The sequence below is a fragment of the Tachysurus vachellii genome, chromosome 18, assembly GCF_030014155.1.
Source record: "Tachysurus vachellii isolate PV-2020 chromosome 18, HZAU_Pvac_v1, whole genome shotgun sequence".
Lineage (NCBI taxonomy): Eukaryota > Metazoa > Chordata > Actinopteri > Siluriformes > Bagridae > Tachysurus > Tachysurus vachellii.
The window spans coordinates 14634153-14644436 of record NC_083477.1 but is presented as its reverse complement, the minus strand read 5'-3'; positions in this window follow the sequence as shown (position 1 = coordinate 14644436).

The window sequence follows — 10284 nt, the reverse complement described above, 5'->3', positions numbered from 1 at the left end:
ATTAAAATTTGAAATTGTTGCTCACCAACATCTCAGACCACAGTTTTGGAGCCTCACATACTGTGGCCTTTTAGACAGTTCTGTCTGCTGACTTCATAAATAATGAAGTCAGACAGAAACAGAGCATGGTACTGTTTGGAGGACATTGCTTTAAATAGTGCATCAACAGAGGATGTCAGACTGTTTCCTAGCTAAATAGAGGACCTTGTTCCATATTTTGGTTCTGCAGTGGGTGTTGCTTCACCCCCTAGCTACACAGGGGACATTGTTCTCTCTTCATGGAGTATGTCACTCTAATTCTGTGGAGGCAAGAAAATAGAAACCGCATCAGGCCTTGGACAATTGAACAAATTTTGTTTTTGAATAAAACACTAAAAATCATTATTTTATACAGGCCCCATGGTCACATATGCATAATTAATCCAACACTCATCAAACTTTTTTCAAGCTATTATTTAAAAAAAAAAGTGAGCACAGACAGTAAGTTGATTTAAATGATTTGAATGGAACTGCAATACACGCAAAATAATTAAAGAAAAACATATTTAATGATTACTGTATTCTAAAAGAATTTTATTCTATTTTTTTATTCTGAATTTTATTCAGAGGTCAAAAATGTCTCATAAAATTACAAACAGTGGTGTCAAAAGTATTCACATTCATTACTCAGGTAGAAGTATAGATACTAGGGTTTAAAAAGACTTTTGTAGAAGTTGAAGCATCAACTCAAGCTTTTTACTCAAGTAAAAGTGTAAAAGTACTGGTTTCAAAACTACTTTGAAAGTATAAAAGTAAAAGTAATGCAAGAAAAAAATGCCATTAAGGACAAAAGCTTTGGCTGTGCCACAGGGGCCTATTGTGCACTACCCCACCTCCTCAAAAACATATTTCTAAAAGCCATAATGACTTTGGAAAATTTGGGATGCACTAGGCTACCTGTTTCAGCCGCTTACTGTATATGCCCATTGAAAAAGAATGCATTTTAGTACAAGGCAAACACATTAAAGAACCATATATGTGTACTACTAAGCTGTGTTTCATGGAGCAGAAGATATGACTATTTGGCTATAAGTATTGTAATGATAAGTCAAACTTCAGAGGCATGTCATCAATAACCTTTATTGAAACAAACACATTGGACTTAAACAACAACAGGGTAATCAACATCAGTTAACAGAACATGCGACAGAGTTACCAATAGTTCATCCACAAAAGCAGCTGGTTCTCAAAGTTCTTTGAGGCTGAGGCAGGGAGTGCCGTATTAAGCTTAAGTGATAGCTGGCACACAGCTGGGAAGGACTTCAGTATCTCTACTGTGTCTCCTGGGCACCCCAGTTACGCATCCAACTGCTAGGTCATTTCAAGGGGCTGGTCTTCTTCAAGGAGGAAAAGAAGTTAATCAGAATAAAGAAATTCATACAGATTTAAAACAACATGAGGATGAGAAAATGATGACAGAATTTTTCTTTTTGGGTGAACTATCCCTTTAAAGCTGTTTTAGGTCCACAAGCAGCTGCTGGCATGACTGTAAATTAGCAGTAAAATCATTTTAAAAAGCATTTGGCTAATAGTTGGGCCTATTACCTCTTTACAAGGACCCATAGGGCCCCATACAGGTGCGTGCGCTCTCATACACAGACAGGATCATGACTATCTTTAGTGCATAACTTATCAACCAGCTGTGGATTAGCTTTGCACAATGAACTTACAAATATTGCATATAGTAACAATATAACCTCAGATAACATTTGGTTAAAGTTGAATTTCAAATCTCACACAGAGCCACCAAACTAGTTTGCAATGTTGAATCATAGCCTACTGGAAGCAAGCAAACCATGTATCCAAGTTTGGCATGTACCCAAGTTACCCAAGTACCCACTACAATATTGTAAATAATCGACTGACAAAAACAAAAACTATAGCTAGTTTTAACTAGCTATAGTACTTACAATAATATATAATTATTATTGTATAGTTATATTATATATTACAATAATATATAATATAACTTACAAATATAGCAATAATTTAAGCTCAGATAACGTTTGGCTAAAGTCGAATTTCAAATTTGTTAATAATTGACTGATAATAATGATAATAATGATAAAAACAAGAGTTTTTGAAAGCCTTTGGCTAGTGGAATTTGGGTGCGCGTAGCTTACATCCAACCATTTAAAAAAATTCTTCCAGGTCCGGCCAGAAATGTATAAGGGTTGGGGTTGGTTGGTCTTCCTGGCTACCAACTTCCTCGCTGGTGCTGGTGCTTGGTTATTGAGACATTGTTTTGAGCCTTTGCCACAGACATCTTCGTACTTGGGTAACTGAAGTGTGACGTGATTTGTGTCATGTGCAGGTGCGATGGATCGCGTACAAACCAATAGGGTGTCGGAATGGTATTTGTTTATACTTCTCATCCAACCACAATCAAATTCACTCTATCTGGATGGCGGAATTTATATTGATAGGTTTTTTTTAATGAACAAAGCCGAAATGAAAACAAGCCGGAATGAAATAGGAGTAATGAGGCTATTTTTAAAATATAAGGAGTAGAAAGTACAGATAATTGCGTGAAAATGTAAGGAGTAGAAGTAAAAAGTCTGCTAAAAAATAATTTCTTAAAGTATAGATATTCAAAATTTCAAAAGTAAGGTAACGAAGTATTTGTACTTCGTTACTTGACACCTCTGAATAGAAAGGCCACTATTGTGTACTGTGCTGAGCAAAGTCAAACTAAATAAAAAAAAACAAAATTTTTTTCAATCAGACTGACTAGTAGGTTTTAGTGCTCCAGAAAGCTTTTTCCAATGACACCTGAGATCCCCGTGACCCGAGAATAGTTTGGATAAGCAGTAGAAAATGAATGAATGAATAAATGAAGAAAGCTTTTTCCCCATTTACAAAGCCATACCAGTGTGGTGGAGAGCATCAGTGTCCTAAGGTAAGTCTCTGTGGAATGAAGTAAAACCAGATCAAACATCATTAGACTGATCTCATTGCCACAATACAGCATACAAGTGCACAATACATGAGCAGTTTTTCTTTTCATATATTGCTTTTCAAGCCTTTATTACACTGATGCTTAGATTGTGGTATGCAAAACAGCAATGTGGTATGCACAATGTGGTGTGCCTAAACAATCCTGAGTGTAGTGTAGTTTACATAATGTTCAATATAGTTTGGTTTGTTGAAAAGCCTGATAGCTTGAGGAAAGAAACTATAGCACAGTCTGGTTGTTAGGGCCCGAATAGCTGTTAGCTGTTGCACCTCCTCTCTGTATGCTGACTTGTCGTTCTTGCTGATGAGACCCACCACGGTTGTGTCATCAGTGAACTTGATGATATGCTTTGATCTGTGTATTGTTACACATGAGTCATCATGAGTCAGCAAGGTGAACAGCAGTGGGCTAAGCATGCAGCCCTAAGGTGCTCCACTGCTCAGTGTGGTGGTGTTGGAGATGCTGTTTGTGATCCAGACTCACTGAGGTCTCTCAGTCAGGAAGTCCAGGATCCAGTTGCAAAGGGAGGTGTTCAGTCCCAGCAGGCTGAGCTTCTCAATCAGTGCTGAGCGATGATTGTTTTGAATACTGAACAAAAGTCTTTAAACAGCATTTATACGTAAGTGTCTTTATTGTCCAGGTGGGTGACAGCAGAATGAAGGGTCTTGATGTGCTTCATGACAAGCTTCTCAAAGCACTTCATTACAATGGGTGGCTGTGTATAGACAGAGTACCTGATTGTTGGGGGAGGGATGGTCTTCCTTGCAGAAGTCATACAGCACCTCTGGGGGGGGGGGGGGGGGGACATCACTATCACTGGCAGGTGAAGTGATAGCCTATATGCCCTGCCACATGCGCTGGGTGTCTCTGCTATCCTGGAAGTGGCTTCAGACTCAAACTCTCTGCTACAAATCACTCAATTTCAAAGTTCATTCATTCATTCATTCATTCATTCATTCATTCATTCATCTTCTACCGCTTATCCGAACTACCTCGGGTCACGGGGAGCCTGTGCCTATCTCAGGCGTCATCGGGCATCAAGGCAGGATACACCCTGGACGGAGTGCCAACCCATCGCAGGGCACACACACACTCTCATTCACTCACACAATCACACACTAGGGACAATTTTTCCAGAGATGCCAATCAACCTACCATGCATGTCTTTGGACCGGGGGAGGAAACCGGAGTACCCGGAGGAAACCCCCAAAGCACGGGGAGAACATGCAAACTCCACACACACAAGGTGGAGGCGGGAATCGAACCCCGACCCTGGAGGTGTGAGGCGAACGTGCTAACAAATTAACAAATCAAAGTACGAATCAAATTAACTAACTTACATACATCCAAATATCAATTCAATTCCCCAGGCTAAGGCCTGAACTGTTATTGGGGTATTTGAACAGGTTATGGACAACCGAAGGACAACCGGAGGACAAACTGAGCAATAAATGTGACAAAAAATCCAAAAATCCATCCATCCATTCATCCATTTTCTACCGCTTATCCGGGGCCGGGTCGCGGGGGCAGCAGTCTAAGCAGGGACGCCCAGACTTCCCTCTCCCCAGACACTTCCTCCAGCTCTTCCGGGGGAATACCGAGGCGTTCCCAGGCCAGCCGAGAGACATAGTCCCTCCAGCGTGTCCTAGGTCTTCCCCGGGGCCTCCTCCCGGTTGGACATGCCCGGAACACCTCCCCAGGGAGGCGTCCAGGAGGCATCCGTAACAGATGCCCGAGCCACCTTAGCTGACTCCTCTCGATGTGGAGGAGCAGCGGCTCTACTCTGAGCTCCTCCCGGGTGACCGAGCTCCTCACCCTATCTCTAAGGGAGTGCCCAGCCACCCTGCGGAGGAAACTCATTTCGGCCGCCTGTATCCGGGATCTTGTCCTTTCGGTCATGACCCAAAGCTCATGACCATAGGTGAGGGTAGGAACGTAGATTGACTGGTAAATAGAGAGCTTCGCCTTGCGGCTCACTCTTTCTTCACCACAACAGACCGTTATATCGACCGCAACACTGCAGAAGATGCACCGATCCGCCTGTCGATCTACCGCTCCATCCTTCCCTCACTCGTGAACAAGACCCCAAGATACTTAAACTACTCCACTTGAGGCAGGAGCTCTCCACCAACCTGAAGGGGGCAAGCCACCCTTTTCCGGTTGAGAACCATGGCCTCGGACTTGGAGGTGCTGATTCACATCCCCGCCGCTTCACACTCGGCTGCAAACCGTCCCAGTGCACGCCGAAGTTCCTGATTTGAGGAAGCCAACAGGACAACATCATCTGCAAAAAGCAGAGACGAAATCCTGTGGTCCCCAAACCGGACTCCCTCCGGCCCACGACTGCGCCTAGAAATCCTGTCCATATAGATAATGAACAGGACCGGTGACAAAGGGCAGCCCTGCCGGAGTCCAACATGCACCGGGAACAAGTCTGACTTACTGCCGGCAATGCGAACCAAACTCCTGCTCCGGTCATATAGGGACCAGACAGCCCTTAGCAGAGGGCCCCGGACCCCATACTCCCAGAGCACCCCCCACAGGTCACCACGAGGGACACAGTCGAATGCCTTCTCCAGATCCACAAAGCACATGTGGACTGGTTGGGCAAACTCCCATGAACCCTCCAGCAACCTGGCGAGGGTATAGAGATGGTCCAGTGTTCCACGACCGGGACGAAACCCGCATTGTTCCTCCTGAATCCGAGGTTTGACTATCGGCCGAATTCTCCTCTCCAGTACCCTGGCATAGACTATTCTGGGGAGGCTGAGGAGTGTGATCCGCCTGTAGTTGGAACACACCCTCCGGTCCCCCTTCTTAAAAAGAGGGACCACCACCCCAGTCTGCCAGTCCAGAGGCACTGTCCCCAGCCTCCACGCGACGTTGCAGAGGCGTGTCAACCAAGACAGCCCCACAACATCCAGAGACTTGAGGTACTCATGGCGGATCTCATCCACCCCCGGTGCCTTGCCAATGAGGAGCTTCTCAACTACCTCAGTAACCTCAGCTTGGGGGATCGACGAGTCCACAACTGAGCCCTCGGCCTCTGCTTCCTCAATGGAAGACATGTCGGTGGGGTTGAGGAGAACCTCGAAGTACTCCTTCCACCGTCCGAGGATGTCCCCAGTCGAAGTCAGCAGATTCCCACTCCCACTGTAAACAGTGTGCGCAGGGCACTGCTTTCCCCTCCTGAGGCGCCGGACGGTTTGCCAGAATTTCTTAGAGGCCAACCGATAGTCCTTCTCCATGGCCTCACCAAACTCCTCCCAGACCCGAGTTTTTGCCTCTGCAACCACCCGGGCTGAAGCTCGCTTGGCCCTCCGGTACCTATCAGCTGCCTCCGGAGTCCCCCGAGCCAACCAGGCTCGATAGGACTCCTTCTTCAGCTTGACGGCATCCCTTACTTCCGGGGTCCACCACCGGGTGCGGGGATTGCCACCACGACAGGCACCGGAGACCTTACGGCCACAGCTCCGAGCGGCCGCGTTGACAATGGAGGTGGAGAACATGGTCCACTCTGACTCAATGTCTCCAACCTCCCTCGGGTTGAAGCTCTGCCGGAGGTGGGAGTTGAAGTTCTCTCTGACTGGAGACTCTGTCAAACGTTCCCAGCAGACCCTCACAGTACGTTTGGGTCTGCCAAGTCTGTCCAACTTCCTCCCCCGCCATCGGATCCAACTCACCACCAGGTGGTGATCAGTTGAAAGCTCCGCCCCTCTCTTTACCCGAGTGTCCAAGACATACGGCCGGAGGTCAGATGAAACAACCACAAAGTCGATCATCGACCTCCGACCTAGGGTGTCCTGGTGCCATGTGTACTGATGGACACCCTTATGCTTGAACATGGTGTTCGTTATGGACAAACTGTGACTAGCACAGAAGTCCAATAACAGAACACCACTCGGGTTCAGGTCGGGGGGGCCGTTCCTCCCAATCACGCCCCTCCAGGTGTCACTGTCGCTGCCCACGTGAGCGTTGAAGTCCCCCAGTAGAACGATGGAGTCACTGGTCGGAGCACTTTCCAGCACCCCTTCCAGAGAAGCCAAGAAGGTCGGGTACTCTACACTGCCATTTGGCCCGTAAGCACAAATAACAGTGAGAGACCTATCCCTGACCCGCAAGCGCAGGGAAACGACCCTCTCGTTCACCGGGGTGAACTCCAACACATGGTTGCTGAGCTAGCATGAGCTATGAGCAAGCCCACACCAGCCCGCCGCCTCTCACCGCGGGCAACTCCAGAGTAGTAGAGAGTCCAGCCTCTCTCAAGGAGTTGGGTTCCAGAGCCCAAGCCGTGCGTGGAGGCAAGCCCAACTATCTCTAGTCGGTATCTCTCAACCTCCCGCACCAGCTCAGGCTCCTTTCCCCCCAGCGAGGTGACATTCCATGTCCCTAGAGCCAGATTCCGTGTCCGGGGATTGGGTCGCCGAGGCCCCCGCCTTCAACTGCCATCCAATCCACATTGCACCAGCCCCTTACGGTCCCTCCTGCAGGTGGTGGGCCCACAGGAGATCGGCCCCACGATGCTCCTTCGGGCTGAGCCCGGCCGGGCCCCGTGGAGTAAGACCCGGCCACCAGGCGCTCGCATGCGAGCCCCAACCCCGGGCCTGGCTCCAGAGTGGGGCCCCGTTTGCGCCATACCGGGCGACGTCACGGACCTTGTTATTGTATTACTCATAAGGGGTATTTGAACCGCTCTTGGTCTGGCCTGTCACCCAGGACCTGTTTGCCTTGGGAGACCCTACCAGGAGCAGAAAGCCCCAGACAACAAAGGCCCTAGGATCATTCAGGCACGCAAACCCCTCCACCACAATAAGGTGGCGGTTCAAGGAGGGGATCCAAAAATCCATAAACAGAAAACAGGGTCATACGCAGGCAAGCAATCAGTTACATAAACAAAAGGCTTGGTAACACAGCAAGACTGTTTAGTGCTGCCCTGGTTAAATGCCTGACAACCTTCAAAATAACTTTGACCTGGGTGTGGTACAATATTCAGGGGAGGGCTTTCTTGGCATGAAAGGGCAGGCAAGTTTGTTACATTATCTTTCTTTCTTATTCAGGGCTGACACCTGGGTCTCAGTGTGGGGTGATTTGGGTTAGCTTGGTGGACGTCGGTAGTACAGTAAGTGAGTGATCTATCAGCAATCATTGGCAGGTTCCTTAGGGCCGTATCCCTCCCAGTCTGCCAGTTATTGCATTCTGCCTCTTCTTCTGCAGATGGATGGCTGAGACTAGGTAAGCTGGAGAGTCTTCAATGTTAAGAGTTGCAGGGGTTAATTTTTTTTTGGCTTGTTGAATTTCCTCCATGGGGTCCTATTGAATGGATGGACTACCCCAACTCCACAGCTGGAGGCATCATGGAGAATGGGGGCTGTGGTAAAGCTACATTTCAGGCAGTCAAAAGATTTTTGAGCAGTATCTGGCCAACTGAGCCTTTTAGATTTCCTGCATATTAGGGCGGTGAGTAGGGCCACCACTGAACTTTAATTCCTCATGAACTAGAGGTAGTAGATGGTGAAACCCAGGAATTTCTGGAGTACATTGACTTTGGTGAAAGTAGGCCATTCCATCACTCCTCAGGCCTTGCTAAAGTCCAATTCCACCCTTCGCTGACAATTACCATTGAATTTGGATTAACATTAACATGGAATTTGGATTTTTTAGCCTTCACCTAGAGTTGGTGATTTAGGAGCCATGTCAATACTGTACATACGTGCTTAACATAGGATTCCATGATCTTGGAGTAGATGAGAATGTCAATGACAATAACACACTGGTGAAGCAAGTCCCAGCAAACTTTGTTGACAAAAGGCATGACTAGGTATTTGTAGTGCCCCATAGTGGTTACAAATGCTGACCTTCAATCTTCTCCCTCGTATGTGAATGAGGATGTCGGCAGTTCTTAAGTCCAATTTAGTGAAAAATTGGCCTTCTCTGAGTTCCTCTAGGGAAGGAGGAACCGGGGCAGTGGGTAGGGATAGCAGACTAAGAAAGCATTGAGTCCCTGGTAGTCCATTGAAGGCCTTAAACCTCTGTCCTATTATTTAGTAAAGAAGAAGCCAGCTGCTGAGGGTTAGGCTGATGGGCAAATAATACCGGATGCTTGAGGATCCTCAATGTAGCTCTCCAATGCTTGGGTCTAGTGAATCGAAAGGATGTTAGGGAAGAGGTTGATAGCCCAGTCTCATGGCCTGTGAGGCGAGGTTGTATGGCATGATCCATTCTGAAAATCTCCTGTAGGTCATGGTAATCTTGAAGAATATGAGCAGCGGTGGTTGTTTGCTCTGGACTCTCAACAGAGATGGTATAGCATGGACGTTTCTCTAAAACACTGTGTGAGACAATGGGAGGGACCACTTGGTAAGTCCTTTGTTTCTCCATGAAGCTAGTGGATTGTGGGTGTTAAGCCAGGGGAACCCCAGAATGATGGGGATGGCTGTGGATGATATCACAAACAGCACTGTCTGGTGAATTATGTAGCCATCCCCGTTGGGTTGGTTGTCCAACCAGCTGGTGGTGAATCAGGTTGACAGCTGACCCAGAGTCAGTCAGGGTGTCTACAGTATATAAGACACAGCATTCGCATAGTGAAGTTTTATGGGTAGCAGCAGACTGTAGGAACATGAGCTCAGGCTTACCTTAAATGTGTAGTCGCTGTTTCATAGAGCAGGTAACACATCGATGTCTGGCTTGGCCACAATAAAGGCACAACTGCTGCGTTAGCATTCCTCCATGGAAATTCGGGTCTTGACTGAATGACTTAAGGTCGCTTGCCTGCTTTCACCGTAATGAGATGCAGACCAGGAATGGAAGTGGTAGAGGTCAATGTGATGTACTGTAATAATGGAAAGTCCTTAACCTTGCATGCCATGTCAGCTTGTAATGCAGGATCCAATCCCTCCCAGAAAACTGTGCATAGAAGCTTCTCATTCAAACCACTTTGGCCTGCTAATGTCTGTCTGCTAGTGTAGTTGGTGGCCATTTTTGAATCATGGCAAAGCTGGAGTAATTGCACAGATATGTCCATTCTTCCTGCCAGATACTCATGCTCATCTCTAATGAGATGCAATAAGTAGGAAAAGGAAGTGTGTACCTATGGGTCATTGTCCCATACTGCCTAGGCCCAGTCCAGAGCTTTCCCTGTGAGGAGGGAAATTATATTGTTGTCTCATGCTTATAGGACTTCCGGCTGGTCTGTGAAGAAGATATCACACTGTGTGAAGAAACCATGGCATTGGTCAGCAGAGTCATCAAACCTTTCAGGTAGAGCCATCCCCTCAGGTTCCAACCAA